Below are 19,067 nucleotides of genomic sequence, written 5' to 3' on the forward strand. Positions count from 1 at the left end.
GGCATGAGGAAAAACTGTGATTTACCCACAGTTCAGTGTTTGCAGGGCATTCTGGATAAGAATACATATTGGGATCCACACAAACCACACCACCCCAGGCTACCCTAGGTGCCTTGTTTTCAGAAATGTCTGGGCCTGGCAGGATTTCCTGGGTTCTGAAAGGGCCCAAGCCTAAATACCATAGCTACCCATATATCTTGAAAAGGTCAATTCATAAGTCAAAATTGTTAAGTTTCTTTGTGTTGTAGATGGCTTAGGGAGCCTTTCTTTCCTCGGTTGATAGTCCAGTCACACAAGTGGAGTAGTATTATTATCAAAAGAAGTGTAGAAATGTGCGCTGTGAAAGTTGTGAATCCCCGCAAATTCCATTAGCCCAGTCTGCTTTCAGTTTTGTATGGATGTGTTACGTCGGCACTCACAGTGTGATGCGCAATATAGCAAAATAAAAAATCAAACTCTGAACTGGTGTGAAGTATTTCCCTTGCCTCCAGACTTTGATTCTGGAGAAGAAAATGTTTCTGGTGTTTTCACCAGAAACATTTTCTTTTTCAGTACTGTGGACCTCCCATTGAAGTCCACTACACCAATAAGGTAGTGTGGCAGACATCAACGAGCTGTCATCTGCCCTAAAACAATGAAACCCACCAAATCCATGTCACCTGGTGTCATATCCAACAAGAATTGACAACAAACCACCAGGATATGATGGCCATATTGCACTAACTTCTTTGCTTTGTGATCGTAGGGGAGTTCTCTAGTGCCAGGAAGGCCCCAGGAAGGAAGGTTTCTGGGACGGAGAAACAGCAAAAGCACAGTGGCCAAAGAAAGGTGTTAAGTGCTGCATATGGGTATGCACAGCCAGGAGAAAGTTTCAGTTGCCATACATGATCTGTAGAGAAGAGGGCGAGAGAAAATAAAAATATTAAAAAGTACAAAGAAGATAGAAGAGAAGATAGAGAGAAGAGGTTCTAGAAAAGGGTAAAATATTGAGGGAGAATAAATAGAAAAAGAGAGAGAGAGCAGGAGAGACAGGAACGGGAAGATAATTGCAGCAGCAACAAAAAGGGGCAGTGGGCAAAAGGTTGAGAGTGGCAGTGATGACCGAAATTAGAAGATGGGGAGAGTATAGAGAAAGTTAAAGAGAGAGCCCAAAGGATCAAAATGAGAACTAGATACACCTGTAGAAAAGATGATTTGCTATTTTAAGTGAAATGTAAAGCTTATGTTTTGGCCAATATACATGGACCAATGTGATTTCAATGCACAATTTATCACTTTATTTTCTAAAAGGGATTTTAGTGTTATAGCTAAGAATCACTTTGTATACTGGTCTTTAAAGTCCTAATAAGGTGTAACCATCATTATGTGAGCCACATTGCATTTTGCAGATTGATTAACAATGGCACCCCTTGTTATTTGCTACTGTATGCTCTTGGTGCAAAGGGTCAACACCTTCTCTTTTAATGCATATCTGCCAGAACACATGGCAAGCTACCATGCATTCTATATTCACCACTCAGAAAAGTGCATGCTCGTCCAAGCAGTGTTTACCACATAGACAGTGGTACCTTGAGGATTCTATGCAAGGAGTCTACTGCATGTGAAAGAGAATGCCCATAATTCTAGAAATGGAGGACTCTGTAACATACAAATGGGAGGTACCATGCAAGCAGCATCAAAGATAGATGTCATCACAGAACAGGAACCTAGACGCAAATTATGAAACCACCTCTCTGAGCCTTAGAGGCAATGCTGATGCCTGCCAATCTACAGCTCCTCTAACAGCACAGACCACAAATGGACCCCTCCCAGGCTCACACAATAACCTATCCTTTACCATGCCTACCTGTTTTGCTGGTCGATATCTAACAAAGGTGTCCTTTTGCACAACACATTTTACACAACCTGTCTGTAACTAGGTGTATGCCAAGGTCAAAGCTTGCTCCAAGTCCATGCAGTTTTGATTGGTGCTTTTAACCAAGTGTAATTAATCTATCCATCTTTTGTCACAACTTTATCGTGAAATTCATTGTAAGACCTTCTTAACTTCCTTTATAAAAAGACATCCAAATTGAATATCATTTTCGCCTTTTTTGCAGGTCTAAAATGTTTAAAACACACTGATCTCCACTGATTTCTCAAAATGTTCTTGATGGATTTGTGCTAAGCTCGCTAGAAAGTTATTTTAAATTAGTGGCAAGTTCAATCAAAACTTCACTTACAAAGTAGGATGGAATAAGGAAACTCCACAATTTACAAAGCAGATTAAGTTTCCTAACTTTACGTGAGGTAAGGTTTTTCCTTTTGGGCCTCTAAGGTGTGATAATTTCCTGATGTAGAAAGTCCCTGTCAGGTTGTCCTCCAGCAAATAAATATTGAGTCTGGGGGCTGGTAATCCATCACTTGAGGTAAGAGGTATTGGAGTTACGGCTGTGAGATGATGCCACCTTATTTTGTTTTAAAAGAACTTCATAAGCTTTGCATTACACAAAGCTTGAGTAGTTTAGAAAATACACAAAGCTGTGAACCAGAATACTTTACATCCGTCTGCTTAAATTCCATCGAAATGATAGGATTTAAAGTTGATTGTGTGTGCTTTAATATGTACCTTTAAAAAAATCTATGCATCCCTACACATAGAATCACACGGTGTGCATCCTGAATATCAAAACCAAAATACTGAATATTATTAGAAATATTCTTATTAAATAAGAATATTATGGGCAGAATATTGAATCCAAAATTTTGACATGCAAGTATATATTTTCTATTGCTTACTCCACATATATGTACATATGTGATATATGCATCTTCAAGGTATGTAGATGTGGAGTTAGTAATAGTACATCTATACTTTCCTATATGCACTTATCTTTCAATATTCTGTCCTCAATATTCTTGTGCCACAATATTCTAGGAGACAATATTTATTAGTATAACCAGTATTGGGGAACAAATGCACCTATAGTGCACAGCTTTAATGTTTGGTCAAAGCTGAGGGCCACGTCCTCCTAAAAATATACTTCTGGCTACAGACCTGCCTGGGAGGCTGCGAAGCCTATTCACGCGGTCCACAACTGCTTATAAAATGATAAAATATTAAATATTAACAGATTAATAAAGTGTATATAAATACCAAAGCAAAACATACAGCTGAAAATGTTAAAACAGTCTGTAAATGTGAAGGAATTTGAATTTGGAGGCAAAAAATTAGGTTTGGATTTTCAGATTGATTTGTGAGAACAGTGAGTGGCCTCAATTGAATTTAAAAAAAGCTCCACCATTCCAATAATTTTTTTTATTTTCTTATGTTTGTGAATTAAGTAAAATATTCAGTCATTTGTGTATGTTAGATGAATGTTTTTTTCTATATTTGTTGTATATTGTTTGAAGTTCAAATAGTCGAAAATGCTTGGGCTGGGTTTGCAGGCTTCTAGTAATGACTCAGTGAAGTCACCTGGATTCCAATAATGATTCAGTGGGGGGTCCCTGGGATCCAGTAGTGATTAACTGAGGGTTCACAGAAGTCAAAAGTTTAAAAATCACTACGTTAGTTCACAACTAGCACCATTGTAGAGAAAACTAACTTGGGCACCCAATAGGGAGCAAGCTCGGGACACAATGTCATTGAAGAGGAGAAACAGGAGGCCCCCAAAACTAAGGAAAATATAAAAGACCCCACCTTTCTAAATGACATTGGCACTATTAGTCCTATCTCCTCGAGCACTATTGAGAAGCCAGCAAGTGTTTCTTCCATTGCAAATCAGGACTTCTTCGAGGTAAAATACACCTTAAGTAGACACTACATTTTGCTTCAACAGGTATTTATCCATGTTGTTCCAATGGTAGCTAGAAAAAGGCCTAATGTTAGTGGAGATAAACTCAGGTCAGGTGCAGGTCTACTACTGTCGATAGTCAATGCTAGGTACAAAGTCAAACAGTTGACTCCTTCTCTAAATAAAATGAAGCTTGTTGTGGAGCAGCAAAGATTTTGCTGAGACCCCTGACGTCATAAGTGTGACCTATATGTACTCATGACATAGTAGAACATTAGAACACACAATATATACTAACGAAAATTGGTGCATTTGAATTCAATAATAGAGTGCATTCACTCAGGCAAACTGTACACGGTGTGCCTTAACCTTATTAAATGAAATATAATCATTGAATTTCATGACCAGCCTCATACTATTTGAATGTATCTGTACCAGAAACAATAACAATTTACGGAAGGTACACTAATGTTCTTTAGTTAAATGTTAAAATGTTGTTCCTAGTCATACCTGGACTTATGTATCCACAATTCATGCATTTTTTTAACTGTAACCTGAAGTTTCTTTTGAATGAATACAACTGACATTATTCTGTCCTCAGTATAAGGTGAAATTAAATGTGCATTAGTTTATACTGTTCCAACTTGACATAACTAGACCTCAATTTCTTTAAAGTGAGAAACTGTTTTTCATTTTCTGCTAACATGTCATTTCATTGCAGGTGCATTCACACAAAATGTTAGTTTGGAAATGGATGAGCTATTGTTTTACAAACAGAGAGTCTGAGAAAAGAACTTTAGCAAAACAACATGGGGAAACCAGGCGTTAAAATGACTGTGCCTTATTCATACATATTGCAAACGATGTTTAGAGGACCAAGGACAGCAATGTTCTCAGGACTGTTCTGGGAGAGAAGCTAATGTTGCAAGTCACATCTTGGGACAGGAGAAGACAATGGAGCATGTGATGGCATGATTGAGGGTGCTACTTAATCAAAGTTGTGGTAATAACTATGGCTTCCACTGACTGATTGCAGGACAGATGGATTTTCCCCCGGACTTGAGAGGTACTGTATACTCTGACTTCCCCTTTGTCCCCATGCTTTATTGAGTGTGGCTTAGCTTTACACTTAATTCTCTTTACGAAGACTCTTGACCAAGCATCTGAAATGCTGACACCTTCCTTTTCATTTTTACATTCTATTTTATTCATATGCCTTTTTCAGATAGGTTTTTTCCTTTTTATAGTAGCTTAGACGTTTAGGGAATTCCCTGTTGTCCCATAGCTTAACTTAGGTAGATGTTTTTAGTTTGCACTCATGTGTTAGAGGGAAGACTGGTGATTATTTTCTGAGCATCAACTCCGGTTATTGATTTTCTGTGTCACTGTTACGGAGTTTCTGGTCTGTCTTATGCTAACCAGTTTAAATTTCTTGAGGAGATTCGGCTACCCTGTGGTTATCCCCCATCTTTAAAGAATGTTATTGAGATTTGTTCATATTAAGCTGAGTCTCAATTTGTAAGAAAACCATTTAACTTTATTTCTGATTTGGGTTTGCATTGTGTGGCCAAATTGGTTACACTGTAAATTTTTGATGACTGATTGTTACCTAATTTCCTAGTTAATCTCTTGTAGGGAATAAAATAACTGTTGACCTCAAGAAAAGGGCATTCAAATGCTCCATCAGTTGTAATGAGAAGCTGTGGATATTTGCAGGATATTCACTTCTCTGGATAAAGGTAATCCAATGTGTAAGTCAAACAAGTAGAACCGGCTTCTGTCAGCTTCACACATGGTCTGGTATTTACAAGATTTTGAGTTGTAGCAGAACAGCTTGGGAACAAAATTTTTAGATAACAATGGAAGAGAAACACACTTGCAAGCCGAAGTATGTTTTTCCTTGAACAGTTCACAAATTCCAAAGGATGAAACATGTTGGCTGTACATCAGTGCTTGATGGGAAACATTAAAAACAAAAACGGCTTATAACCTGAACTGGTGATTATTCAATTTACTTTATTTTCAAAACGGATTTGCAATATGTGCAACTTGCATGAGAAAGAGTAACCTGCAACTGGAAGAACTCTTATGGTCTGTCAAAAAACTGGACCAAAGTAGATGGATCTGTAGGGTTTATTGCATCACATCCTGTGCAGTGGGGTCATCCTATGAAGGGTGCATGCATAGGGTGCTTAATTCTTATTTGAAAAGGTGCAAGAGGGCCCAAAATGTTTCTTAGGAGCCAGACAATGGTATCTGGATTTGATTCAACCTCTAAGCCTCTTTCTTCCATCAATCTGTACTTCCTGCCCCTTTCTCTAACTCTTGCAGTCACTTCTCACACCTGCTTTCACTCTTTGTCAGTGTTTTCCAGTCCATATGGCATAGCTCTTTGTAGGAGGCAGCAGAAGGTTTGGACTGCTTGCTGCACAGTAATGCGCTGTTTGGAGATACTTTGAGGGCTTCACCATGCAGAGTGCAGTTGGTATTTAGGTCTTCTGGGATGAGAGGTGGTTTTGCACAGTTAAACTGGTTTCAACAATTTTTAAATCAGAAGAACATACTGTGCCAAATTTGAAATCAGGAAAGAAACACTCTTTCAATTAGGCTAATAAGTACTAAGACATCTGTTTAGGATTTGCCAAGATCAAAGTTTGTCAGCTTGATAGTTTCATCAGGCTGCTGGCTTGGGCTGCGCCTGTCATCTAATGTGATAGTATGTTAGGGTACATGTCCCTGTGCAAACTGCAAGCAGCAGGAGCTAATATAGCACAAGTCATTTTTTTAAGGCAGGCCAACCTAAGCAGTCAGCCATTGCTTTGAGTATTACATGTTGCATAACTGTTTCCGACATTAATTATTTGGGGCTCTAAATGAATAGAGAACACCACTGACACCCAATAATAAATGTAGCATCTCTTACAGGGTAAGGGGTGAACTTACAAGGCAAGGACCATGTTTATCAGATGATTGCGAAGTTGTGTTATTTTTAAATATAAAGTCAATGAGAGAGTGGAGCCTAGATGGTCACTTGGTCAGACCATATCAACAGTAGAATTTATAGATATATCATAATGCATGGCTTAAATAGTGTCATGCCAGACGGAGGTCAGCCAGGCTCTTCAGCCTTCGTAGGGTGGCTAAGCTAAGGTTTGAACCAGGAAGCATACACTGCCCGGGTGTGCCATTGCTATCAGATAAAAGGCCAAATAAGTTTGATCTTACTAGTGACTGGTTTATTTTGTTCATGGGCCCATAGGCTCAGATGACTGGGCAACAAATGCCTCAGCACGAGTCAATTAAGAAGGGCGCTAATAAGTAAAGGCTCATTAACTAGGCATCAAAAAGTTGTTTTGGTTCCAGTTTGTTTTCATTTATTAGTCCAGGCTCTTAACCACAAAGTATAGTCGGTCACACAAGTGCCCGTGAAGGCTTTTGTTTATGTCTTCAGGTAGAGGATATCAGCTCATTGGTGGTGCTTTGTAGTAACACTGTTCAGCACTGGGGCACCCAACATAGCACTCTCACAGTTTCCTATTGCCAAAAATGAGTGGGGGCTGAAGAAGGCATTCCCTTGTGGGATTATCTTTTCTGTACCTGAGAATCAATGAAGACCACCACATGCATTGACAGGCTCCACATCTGAGCAGGAGTTGGCTTGTAGTTGGTACCCTGGCAGGCGCAGGGTGAAGGCTCAAGTGGGAACAGCTGCTATTAAGTCTCAGGATGACACCTGATATTGGCAGAATTCTAGTCCTCGTTAGACTCAATGTAAGGTTTGAGCTTGACTGCATGAAGGAAATTTTGATTTTGACCTCCTCTGTGGTTACCAAATAGTGTACCCTGCGTTGGAAGTAAACCAGCGTTGGACATTCTCATGCACTCCTGTTGGAGGCACAAGGAGAATGAGACCTGTCCCCCACCTCTCCTCACCTTGTCTGGTTCAAGGTAATCAATTGGCTTCTTGTGGTCTGTGATTCATACCACAAAGCCTTGTGCAAGTTTGGCCATAAGATCGGGAATAGCGTTGCAGCAGCCTAATAAGGCTTATTGCTGCCAGGGGCCTTCCCATCTAAAGGATTCTGAGGGAGTTTGCGATGCAAGTGGATTTTAGACAGTGGGGGCCATGCTCACCGGTGACCTCCATCTGTGGCGGTAAGAATGCCAAGTAATTATAACTATAGAAACGAGAGCCAAGCATCTCAACCCTCTTCACGAGCGTTTCAGGTGGGTAAGAGATTGGCTAGAGGGAGGGCAGACCTCCTTATGGCTCAGGCCTTATAGCCTTTCCTCGGGTTACCCACGGTTTGATGTAATTGCAGGCGGGAATAGGGCCGGTTAGAGGGAGGGCTGATCTGCTAACACAGTGGTTCCCAAACTGGGAGCCGCAGCTCCCTGGTGCACCATCAAAACTAACCAGGGACGCCGCACACAGTTTGGGAACCACTTAGCTATTTCCAGTTTGGACACAACAAAACTACAGCCAGTGGTTCCCAAAGTGTGTGTGGCGCCCCTAGCTAGTTTTGATGGCACCCCAGTTCAGGCCTTCTAGCCCTACCTCAGAGTTGCCAGGGTTGTATGATTTCATGGAGGATGACCAGTTTGGTCTTGGGTACCCTGAGCACAGGCGGGATGTTAAATAGTTCCCTGGTGGCTCGTTTTGTAAATATGGACTCCATCTTTATCACGATGTCACATTCAGTTTTGTATAATGCGCTTCTATACATATAGTTGCTTACTATTCGTTCCCCCTCGCCCCCAAGAGGATATGAGAGTAGGAACATGTATGAAAACTCAGTGCAATACAATGTGACATATTAGGTTTTAATCTTACTCTGTAACTGGAACAAGTTTACAAATGCCATGTGTTATAATTTGTTTAATTAAATGAATGTATGTCCTACTTGGAAACAAAAACTGTATGAATACTGTAAAGTGGAGCATCAGCACACAGGTCACAAAAATGGCACCAAAATGCTTATTTGTGCGAAAAGAACTTCCTATCGTCTCAAAAGGACGGTTATAGTTGGACAAGCTGCTTTTTGAAAGGCGTATTGCTTCATATGTTGACGAAATCTCTTTTGTGGGCACGTTACATGCTAAGCCTGACGAAGGAACAAGCTGAGGTTCCGTGAAAACGTATTTTCCTTCGGCATCGTTTCTGGTCTCATGACGCCTGGCTGACAGCTGCTGGCCCTACTGTAAGTAAAGCTAAGAATCCCTTGATGTTCTGAACTATGTGCTCTAGGTTCAACTTTGTATGAGGCATGCATCTTTTTGTTAATTGTATAAAAACATTTTCTCTTGCTTTTACGACTGACTGGCTCTGCCTCTTCTTGGCTTTAAAGCAATGTAATAGTTTTGTCATCTGAGGCTGGTTTATGAAGGAAAACAAGGCAATGCATGGTGCGCCGACTATATAATAGTCTATTTACGTGTATGTTTTTGGTACATTGTGTTTAGTATTTTATGAAACATAAGCAAATTAACAAACCGTTGGCGCTCTTGAAAGATGCACGTTCCAATTGCAAAGCAGCTTATAGTGCTGAGACCAGAGAGGAGACATTTTCCAGCCCACGGACGCCATGTTCAGTGCTGTCCAAGACTAGGGTGACCCCCGGGTAAGAAGGCAAATTCGGGGCAAGGGGTCAAAATCCAGGACAAAAGGTATTTCTTACGAACACCTCGGAGGTCGTTGCACGATTATAAAACAGCTCACAGAGCTACAAGCCAATGTTGTTTTATATTTGGTTTGTTTTAAACATTGGACTGTTGAACGAGCTTTCACAGATAGCAGGGCAGATTAAAGATGATAAAAACAGCAAACACGTACATTCCAAGCAGAATTAGCAGCCAACATAAGGGGCGTTTTCACAATTCCACCCCGGTACCATTAATGACAATGCCAGAGGTAGCGCTCTGTTACGGAACATAGGCTTTGAGATCACAGGCACTAGCATTAACAGAGAGTGTGAAAAACGAGAGAAACAATGGCGAGAAAGGAGGAGAGAGCTAAATACTGAGAGGGAGATACAGAAGTTTTGAACAGTGAGACTGAACAGTGGGAGAAGAGTAAAGCAAGCGAGGATCAGCAAGCTGAGAGAAAGCACAGGATGAAAAGAGAAAAGAAGACAACAAAAGATGGGGTGAGAATGGAGCGAAAAAGAGACAGAAAGATGCTGAGGGTGACAGAGATCAGATTGAAAAGAGAACAAAAGGTAGAGGGGTATATAAAAGGCAAGGCATAAGGAACTGATAGAAAGCATATGGGGGAGTGTAAGAGGCAGAGACAAATGGCAAGGTGGGAGAGAGGAGGTAATGGAGCGAGAAAAAGGAACCGAGAAATGACGAGGTTGACTAGGGAATGAACAGAGAGATGATGCCAGGGTTCACTTTGTAACTTGCATGTCAGACCTTTCAACTCCATTTCCAATGCACCATATCTTTGAAAATATGGTGCTACTCTGCTCTTCCCCTTTCATGCAATGCAGCACAGACATTTCTTTTGCTGTGCTGCTTGAAATGTTAGTAAATATATTTCCTCAAAGAGCTGGCACAGGGGTCCAGACTTGTTTTGAACCTTGTATGTGCTCCGCTGCCTTTCGGCTAGGGTTCCCACTAAAGAAACAACATGCACATATTCATATAAAGAGAAGATCACTGTTTGTTAAGAAAGGGCTCTTTTTGAAAGAATGAGGGAGACATCCATCCAGGGTTCCAGCCCGGAGCAATTGTCTGGCAGGTTACAGTGTGGCACTAGAGGATTCTGGGATTAGAGCACTTTGGTTATGATATGTATGCCTTTCTATTTCAATCAGCTGAAGTGCTTTTACCTCTAGGCATGGGGCACCGCACAGGCCTCAGAAATTATAGCTACATCCCCAACAGCACTGGCTTCAATGCTGGTGCCAGATGGTGTGAGAATATTTGTTGTGCCCCCCCCCCCCAGACTTCCTTTTCCAAGGATTCAATCAGTACAACCCTCCAATGCTGCCCCTTATCACTACGTAGACCCGCTCTCATGTGTATTTAATTCCTGTTACGCACCTACTCATCACAAGTATGTAGGGTGCCAGAAAGAGTTATATCACACACTTATTATACAGAGACAATGGTGTGTAAACCAGTGTAAATGTTACTTAGGATTATGGCCACTGGAATTATGCAATTGAGAAGTTGTGGCGATTTTTGTATAATTATAGGTTTGCTGCATTTGGCAAATAATTCATCATCTGCTGCATAATGTTCAGAGTTTAGCTAAAACGGTTCAAAAGTTACTAAAAACACAGCAACACATGTTTATGCTCGGTGGTAGGACCTTTATGAAGGTTGACTGGCCACCTTTCTGTTGCGTATAGCTTTTTTGGGGTGTTAAACTGGTACTAATCAGGTGCAACCAATACCCAGACAGTATTCTTCTGCCAATCCACTGCGACAGTGGACCATAGAACACGACGGTGTTCCACCCACCATATATAGATGTATTGCAGCTCAGCTGCACACCGAGATGGCGGAGTGCTCTTCCTAGTCGTCAGGAGGGATGGTTCCTATCGACTATATTTAGAAGTTACAGTCCTGCAGGTGGTGTACTGCCGGCGGATTACTGACACAGGGAGACTATCGCTGGACCCAATAGACATCAGACAATAGCAATGGAGTACAAGTAAGTCCACACACACACACACACTGCACTTCGCCCATATGTTTGCACCTGCATCACACAAAACACAACACACAACATACACACTCATATCGATTGCCATGCCATTACAATACAACACATACGTCGCAAACAGACATCCATGACACAACATACACACATTATTGACACTGCACCCACACATGACACAACCACCACAACTACACACTTATCTACACAAACACACTCACACAAAGGCACAACTACACACATCACGACAACGACTGCCATGCAATATAACACAACACAACATACACAACATCAAACCCATATGCAAATGGCACACAACCACATCACCCACTCCAGCTCCCTCCCCCTTCAACCAGCCAATTGCATCACACACATACTGACTCACATACACAACTGGAAGCACAACATCACAGGTATAGCTCCCTTTGCAATGTCACACATGGACACAGTTGATAAGTGTGATCATACCATCATTGTGGTGCCGGCGTTCATTTGGCAATGAATACTGTATGGGTGTGAAATGTGTGATGTCCCCGAACATGTGTTTATCACATTAATTTGAAACAATTACTGTGACGTGTATAGGACTGCAGTGGTGCTGAGCTGATATGCGGTGCCCACACAACACACAATGGCAATGAATGCGGGTTCCCTACCTTTAAATCTGGTGATGTGGGGGTCGTGTTTTCTCCTTTGTCCAGTGGCAGCAGTGATAGAAGGTGTTGTCCAGTTGAAAACAGAGGTAGATTCTGGAACAAAGGTAAGTTTTTACCCCATTCCCAATAATCTCCCCCACCCAACTCAGATATAGAGGCCACAGATGGCTTGAAGGTGAGGCACATCTAAATTTGCATGGTGCTAAGGGTGGCTAGAGTCCCGCCATTAGCCACTGTTTCCTATGGGGCTGTCGACGCAGATAGGAATCCTTGGCGGAGTCGGTGGGATTCGGGCGAGTTTTTGCCTATGGGTCCGCCAACATCTAAATCCCATGGACAGACCGCCAAGACGGCGGACTAGCTTTCACTTGGAAAACCAATGGCAGAACAGTTACCGCCATAATCAGGCCCTTAGATTTGTAGAATTAAAATAACTGCCACTGTGCACACTTTACTCGTCCAATTCAATTTAATCCTGCCAGAACCAAGGCTTAGACTCATGGCTTTTCCAACTGGCCTGAAGGCCCACAGAGGTAGAAACAAGTTCTCTAAGGATGTGGCCAGGAGCAAAAGGAGGCCTGCACTGGAGGTTATAAAAGGTGGAAAAGGCAGGGAAGAGAAGTGGGGGTGGAGTGGGTAAGCAGAGACATCGAAGAGAGAAAGGTGGGGAGGGACCCATATAGTACTACAGTTCTAAAGATTAGTGGGGGGAATCCATAGGGGGGACATAAAACAGATGCAGCCTCCCAGAACAGCATAATGGTAGGAGCATTTCCAGCAGAGTCCAGTCGATTCACCCCACATACATGCTGCTGCCAAGTAATAATCATTCACCAACAATTTCCGGAGGAAAATGGCAGGCTCTTATGCTGTGGAGCTCCACCAGATCATCTGGTAACGATGACTGTTACGAACTCCAGCTGGTGGGTGAGCGTCCACGTCATTTACCGGTCAACATTTGTGTAACAGGGCAATGGATCTGGCCTGGACAGGGGAGCCACAACCTACTGCTGCCCAGACGTTAACACTCCTTGCGTAGGACTACGAGGTCTTAAGGTTTAAATCTACATGTTTAACTCATTCTGGCGGAAATAACACAGGTGGTAAATGCAGTAGGTGGAGATTTTTAGGGCATTGAGGGAGGGGGCAAGGTGGCAGGAGGGATGAGTGGGTTAAGTTACAGCTGCAAGAGTTTTTGCAGCATCGGACGAGGCATACTTGCCAACCCTACAGACTTAGTGCCTGATTTGGATTTCAGCAGACGGGTTACTCCGTCACAACAGTGACTGATATCCCATCCACCAAAATACAAATCCCATTATTTCCTATGGGATTTATATTTCGGCAGATGGGATATCCGTCACCGTTGTGATGGAATAACCCGTCCGTCGACATCTTAGTCAGTGGGCTACGTTTTTTTGAGCAAGTTCCACTGCCTATAGAATCAAAGTGTCATTTCTATAGGTATTTCAAAGCACTTTTTATCATGGCATTGTCTTCATTCAGAGAGAGCTGGTGTGCATCCAAAGTGCTCTTCTTTAGATAAAAAGCTCGGCACACCCTGACGTTCAACTCGTGTCGCAGGGACGCTGTACATTCTCTGAGGTGATTTAATTTTTGGCTAAAATGCACTTTCTTGATGTTACTGCTGCAATCATGCGCTTTGCAATCAAATATGGAGTCTCTGCATGTGATAGATTTAAAATTCATGCTAGCACACTTAAAGATGTATATCCCTATTTATTGCTATTCTTTTATTTATTCTTGTTTTATGGACAGTGTCCCAATAAACGTATATTTTAGAACAAAGAAAATAAGTAGCGGCTGAGCTAACTTACACCTGCTGTGGGGCAACTTGAAGTACCTGAGGAATCCGAGTATCTGCGGGGTCGGGCGAGAGAGAGGCAGAAGGGGAAAGAAGCGGGGGAAGAGCTGTAAATTGTGGAGGGAAACGAGAAAGTGCAGAGGAAGTGGAAGCTGGAGAAGAAGGGAGTAAAAAAGCAAGACTGAGAATTATGGAGGCATGAGGAGAAACAAAAGGGACATGAATTCAGAGACAACCAGATAGAGGCAATGGAGGGACGGGAGAGGCAAGGAATGTGCATGAGGAGAATGGCCAAGAGAGAAAGGAAGGGAGGTAGCTAGAGATGCATAGGCCATCTCATTAAACTCGCTCTCAGGTTTGCATTTCACATCATAAGTACAAGACAAGCGCCATAATGCAAATGACAACATGTAAAGCATAAATGTACACGCAGAAAAGAACTTGAAATCTTGAAGAGAAAGAGAATGGTGGAGAGGAAGAGAAGGACGAGGCAGAGAAAAATGGAGGAAGGTATGTGCATAGAGGGTGGAGGCCGACTTTAAATTATTTTAGAGAGAAAGGCAGAGAGGTGAAGGGAATTAAGGTGGTGATTCCGACTCTGGCGGGCGGCGGTTGCCGCCCGCCAGGCGGGAACCGCCATTTGGCCGATACGCGGTCAGAATACCGCTGCCGGCATTCTGACCTTCCCGCTGGTCCTGCGGGCGCTAACTATGTTAGCGCCCGCCGGCCCAGCGGGAAGGAGGGCTGCAACACAGAAGCCGGCTCCGAATGGAGCTGGCGGTGTTGCGGCCGTGCGACGGGTGCAGTTGCACCCGTCGCGCTTTTCACTGTCTGCTAGGCAGACAGTGACAAGCCGGCCGGGGCCCTGTTAGGGGGCCCCTGCACTGCCCATGCCAGTGGCATGGGCAATGCAGGGGCCCCCAAGACACCCGTTCCCGCCAGCCTCTTCCTGGCGGTGAGAACCGCCAGAAACAGGCTGGCGGGAAGGGGGTCAGAATCCCCATGGCAGCGCTGCTTGCAGCGCTGCCATGGCGGATTAGCCCAGACGGGGCAAAATCGTCGGGAAAACGCCGGCCCCGGTTTTCTGACTGCGGCTTTACCGCCGCAGTCAGAATGGGCTAGGAGGCACCGCCAGCCTGTTGGCGGTGCTTCCGTCATTCGTGGCCCTGGTGGTCTTAGACCACCAGGGTCAGAATGACCCCCTAAATATATTGGAATAGCGAATGAGAGATTGTGAGGGCCGCCCACTTTCTTAAACCCTTTTCAGGCAGAATTACAGCCCCTCACGACAATTTCTATATATATATCCACTTACATGCCCCCCAAAATCACCCTCAATCAATCAGCAATGTTTCTCCAGTAGCAATCTCTGATTCGCAGCATCAGTCTGTCCTGCACATTCCTGGCACTTCTCAACTCACCTCACACTTTCCTCAATGTATACGCCAGCTCAGCAATTTCCAGCATTCATAATTCCCAACTCCCCACGGGATGGCAATTTTACCATGCACAGAACTACTCTATGCAACACGTTTCTTTCAGACACATGCACACAGACTATGTTATACGATTCTGGAGAGGCATGTTATTTCTTATTGATTTCTATATATAACAGGAAGTACTGATTAATTTTGTATTCACAGTATTGGGAGGGGCAGAAAGAAGTGTGCCTTTGTTCTTTGATGTACGGTTGGCATACAACCAGTCAGTCCATGTTGACTCTATTTAAGAACGTCTTATGTGGCAGAATTGTAAATTTTTCGTAGTAAGGATCAGTGAACACCATATGTGTTTCAAATAGATGACATATTTAGTTATATCTTTGCTAATTGTAGAATATCAGTCACTCCAGTCACAGCATGTTGTAACTGTCAGTGCGTGAAACTTAGACATTTAAATAATGCAATATATTTCTTATGATTTCATAGAGCCACCAGGTCATATCCTCAATCAGGGATTCATAAAGTGCTGCAAAGCATGCGAGGGGGACTCAAGGTGCTGAAAATGCAAGGAAACAACAGGAGCAAGAGCGATGCAGCACCATGAGGAGAGCTGGGCCTAGGGTCTGTTCAATGGGGGTCACGCTGCAGCCTCCATTAAGTAGGTCCTGGGAGGGGGAGGTGTGGTAGGAGGTAGTGGGCGGAGCTAGGCGGGAGGTGGGGAATAACAGGTGGCATGCAGGAGCAGCAAGGATAAAGCAGTGAAAACGCAAAAAACAGGGGAAAGAGCAAGGAGAAAGCAGTGAAAAAGAGGAAAAAGCAAGGCGAAGACCCAAATAAATGAGGGGAAAAGCAAGGAGAAAGCATTAAGAATGAGGGAAAGCAAGGAGAAGGCATGCAAAAAACATGGGAAAAAGCAAGGAAAAAGCACATAAACAAATGAGGGAATAGCAAGGTGAAAGCAGTGATAACAAGGGAAAAGAAATGAGAAGGCACACAAAAAACTGTGAGAAAAGCAAGGAGAAAGCAGTGAGAACAAACGAAACGCAAGGGGAAGGCTTTCAAAAGCAGGGGAAAAGCAAGGTGAAGCCAGAAGCAAAAGCGATGAGGAAAGCTGGGCATAGGACCTGATCCTTTGATCTGGATTTTACGTGTCCGGTGTGAGTGTATCATCCAGTGATTTACAAACATCAGAAAGCAACAAAACAAAAACAAAACAAAAAAACAACACTGGTTAAGCTACTTATGATTCACATGAACAAACCTGTTAGAACTACATCTGTTAAAGTAATTTCTTGTGAGGCCGCCAGCAGGTTAAACATTGTGCCATTATTTCATATTATTTCATCATTAAGCTAACTGGTAGTTTGAAACCCTCAAAAATCTTCTCTCTTCTTCGTCAAGTATCCATGCTGCAGTAAGCAGACGGACCAGGGCCTGGCACAGCAGCTGCCGACAGCCACCACAGATCCACCCTAAAGTCCAAACCCTCTCTGTTCAGGCCCAGAATTATTGGGTCTGAAGTTTGAAGACCCAGTAATTTCGGGTCTGGAGACAGCGAGATAGACTTCATGGGTAAGACAAACTGAAGCTGCTTAACTTTATGCTTGTCTTTTACCATATACAGTGGTCCGCTGCTTTTTGGCTATGTTCGTGCTATAGAAATACCATATACATGCACATATACTTAAATAGAGAGCCACACAAGCATGCAATGTTTTAACAAGCTTAAAGTGTCAACATTTAAGGACAATTGTTATAAGGCACTCAAGAGTCATTATGTGTTTGCTCTGGATCTTGTAAGGGTCCTTTCCATTTCCAGCCTGCTGCGTCTTCCATCGCTGGTGTGCTTGGAGACTGTGGAAGCCCACTTCTCTTCTAAGATGATGTCCAAGCTTCTGGGGCACGTCCAGTGGTGGCAGGTGTGTGATGGTGCAGGAGAGGTATGCTGAAATGATAATGGCATGGCCTCCCCAGTGATGTTGCTGACTGAGGAGAACATTGGTCCAATAGATGTCAGACGGTGTGGTTTTTCATGTTTTTTATTTTTTAGTTTAAAATGTTATGTTTAAACTAAAACTTTCACCTAACTATAATGTCACATTAACATTTTTGCAGTGAATTTCTGAGTTTTTGTATAAGCAAAGTAAGATAATATTACCATGCCTAACTATAATGTCAATTTACCATTTGTTTTTTAAGTGAATTTCTAGTTTTTTTTTTTTTTACCCTAAAGTGATATTTTATTGCCATGTGTAAGCAAGACAATCTCCATCAAAGTTCATGTATGGCGTTGGTTTAGCCAGGTCCCGTGCCCAACCCTCAAAGGGCAGACAATTTGCACATGGCCTTTGGCAGTCCTCAGTGTGGATTGTGCACAGGCACTTGACTGTGGCCAGGCCCTGTAGCAAACCTCTTGAGGGAAGCCAATCTCCTGCTGCGCATTGCCTTCGGCCGTGCATGGCTGAGTGTTGGCCTTTAGCCATGTGCAGGATGGGGTTGGCCGCAGGGCAGGGCTGTAGCAGCCAAATCGTCTGTGAGCAGCTACTGCCTGCTGGGCACAGCTTCTGCACTCCTGTCCTGTGGGACAATTACCTCCTACCCCCTCCAGGACTCTCGAGTGACACCTGCAGGACAGCACCCCCCCCCCCCCCCAACCCCCCCCTCCGATTTATTTTTTTAATTTGACCCCTTGTGTCCCTTTGTGATCCCTCAGCTCCTACCCTGACCTATTATACCATTTTTATTCATTTTCAGGATAGGGCAGAAAGCCCCATGTCCTGAAATGGCAGTTCTAACATTTCTTGTCGTGTTGCAGCCACAATCCCATCGTTAGTGCCCACTGGAGCGAGACAGCCAACAGGAAAAAAAGCACCCTCTGGCAATCACACCAATCTATTATTTGGAGTTGCATGATCGCAGGGCTGTCAAAAGCTTCCGGCAATCCCAACCAACCAGATATACAAATATATTGTACCTAATTTCTCAAGAATTACTGAACAGACTTCCACCAAATCACAAAAGAATGCTTTCTGGTCCATGATCTAGCTTTCTGCCAAATTTGGCGTAAGTCTGTTCAGCCATTTTTGCAGTATCACAGTTTAATTTTCAATGAACTGCGTTGTGTTTGAAATCGTAGAGGCCAATCCCACAGGTGGAGAATTGCTATGTGGAGTGTCATACAGTAAAGTGGAGGCAAGTGTTGTAAACTCTATTGTCACAGAGTGGAGTATTGTTGATTGGAACAGAGTGGGGTAGAGTGTAGTAGCGTATTGTACAGTGTAGTAAAGTGTTATATAGTGTAGTGGCATGGTGTTTTATTGTGGAGTCAAGTACTGTAGACAGCAGCACTGAATTTTACAGTGCAATGGCGTATCGAACAGTAGAGTAGGGTGTCAAAGACTGCCACATAGTGGAGCGGAGTGTTTTAGAGAAGAGTGGAGTGTCATAGATTGGAGTGCCGTCAACTGCAGTGTCGTAGAGTATAGTGGAGGAGAGTGTTGTACAGGGAAGTGCTGTGTCATATATTGGAGTGGTGTATCGCAGAGAGAAGTTGAGTGGCATGTCGCTGAGTGTCATACACTGTAGTACAGTGGCGCATAGTAGATGGTCATACAGTGGAGTAGAGTGCCAGAGTGGCATAGAGTGTAGCACAGTGTTGTAGGTTGGAACTACATACAGTCGAGCAGAGTGTCAGACAGT

General features: G+C 43.2%; 1 protein-coding gene across 1 annotated transcript in view; it reads left to right on the forward strand.

Annotated features, from left to right (window-relative positions):
* Window positions 1-8,953: 8,953 nt before the first annotated feature.
* The window catches only part of MEAK7 (MTOR associated protein, eak-7 homolog), a 219,762-nt gene continuing 209,648 nt past the window's right edge, over window positions 8,954-19,067 (forward strand). Inside the window, exon 1 of the mRNA XM_069216756.1 lies at window positions 8,954-8,977. The gene's annotated coding sequence lies outside the window, so the exon portion shown is untranslated. The remainder of the gene's footprint in view (window positions 8,978-19,067) is intronic.

Source organism: Pleurodeles waltl, chromosome 12 (assembly GCF_031143425.1).
Source record: "Pleurodeles waltl isolate 20211129_DDA chromosome 12, aPleWal1.hap1.20221129, whole genome shotgun sequence".
Classification (NCBI taxonomy): Eukaryota; Metazoa; Chordata; class Amphibia; order Caudata; family Salamandridae; genus Pleurodeles; species Pleurodeles waltl.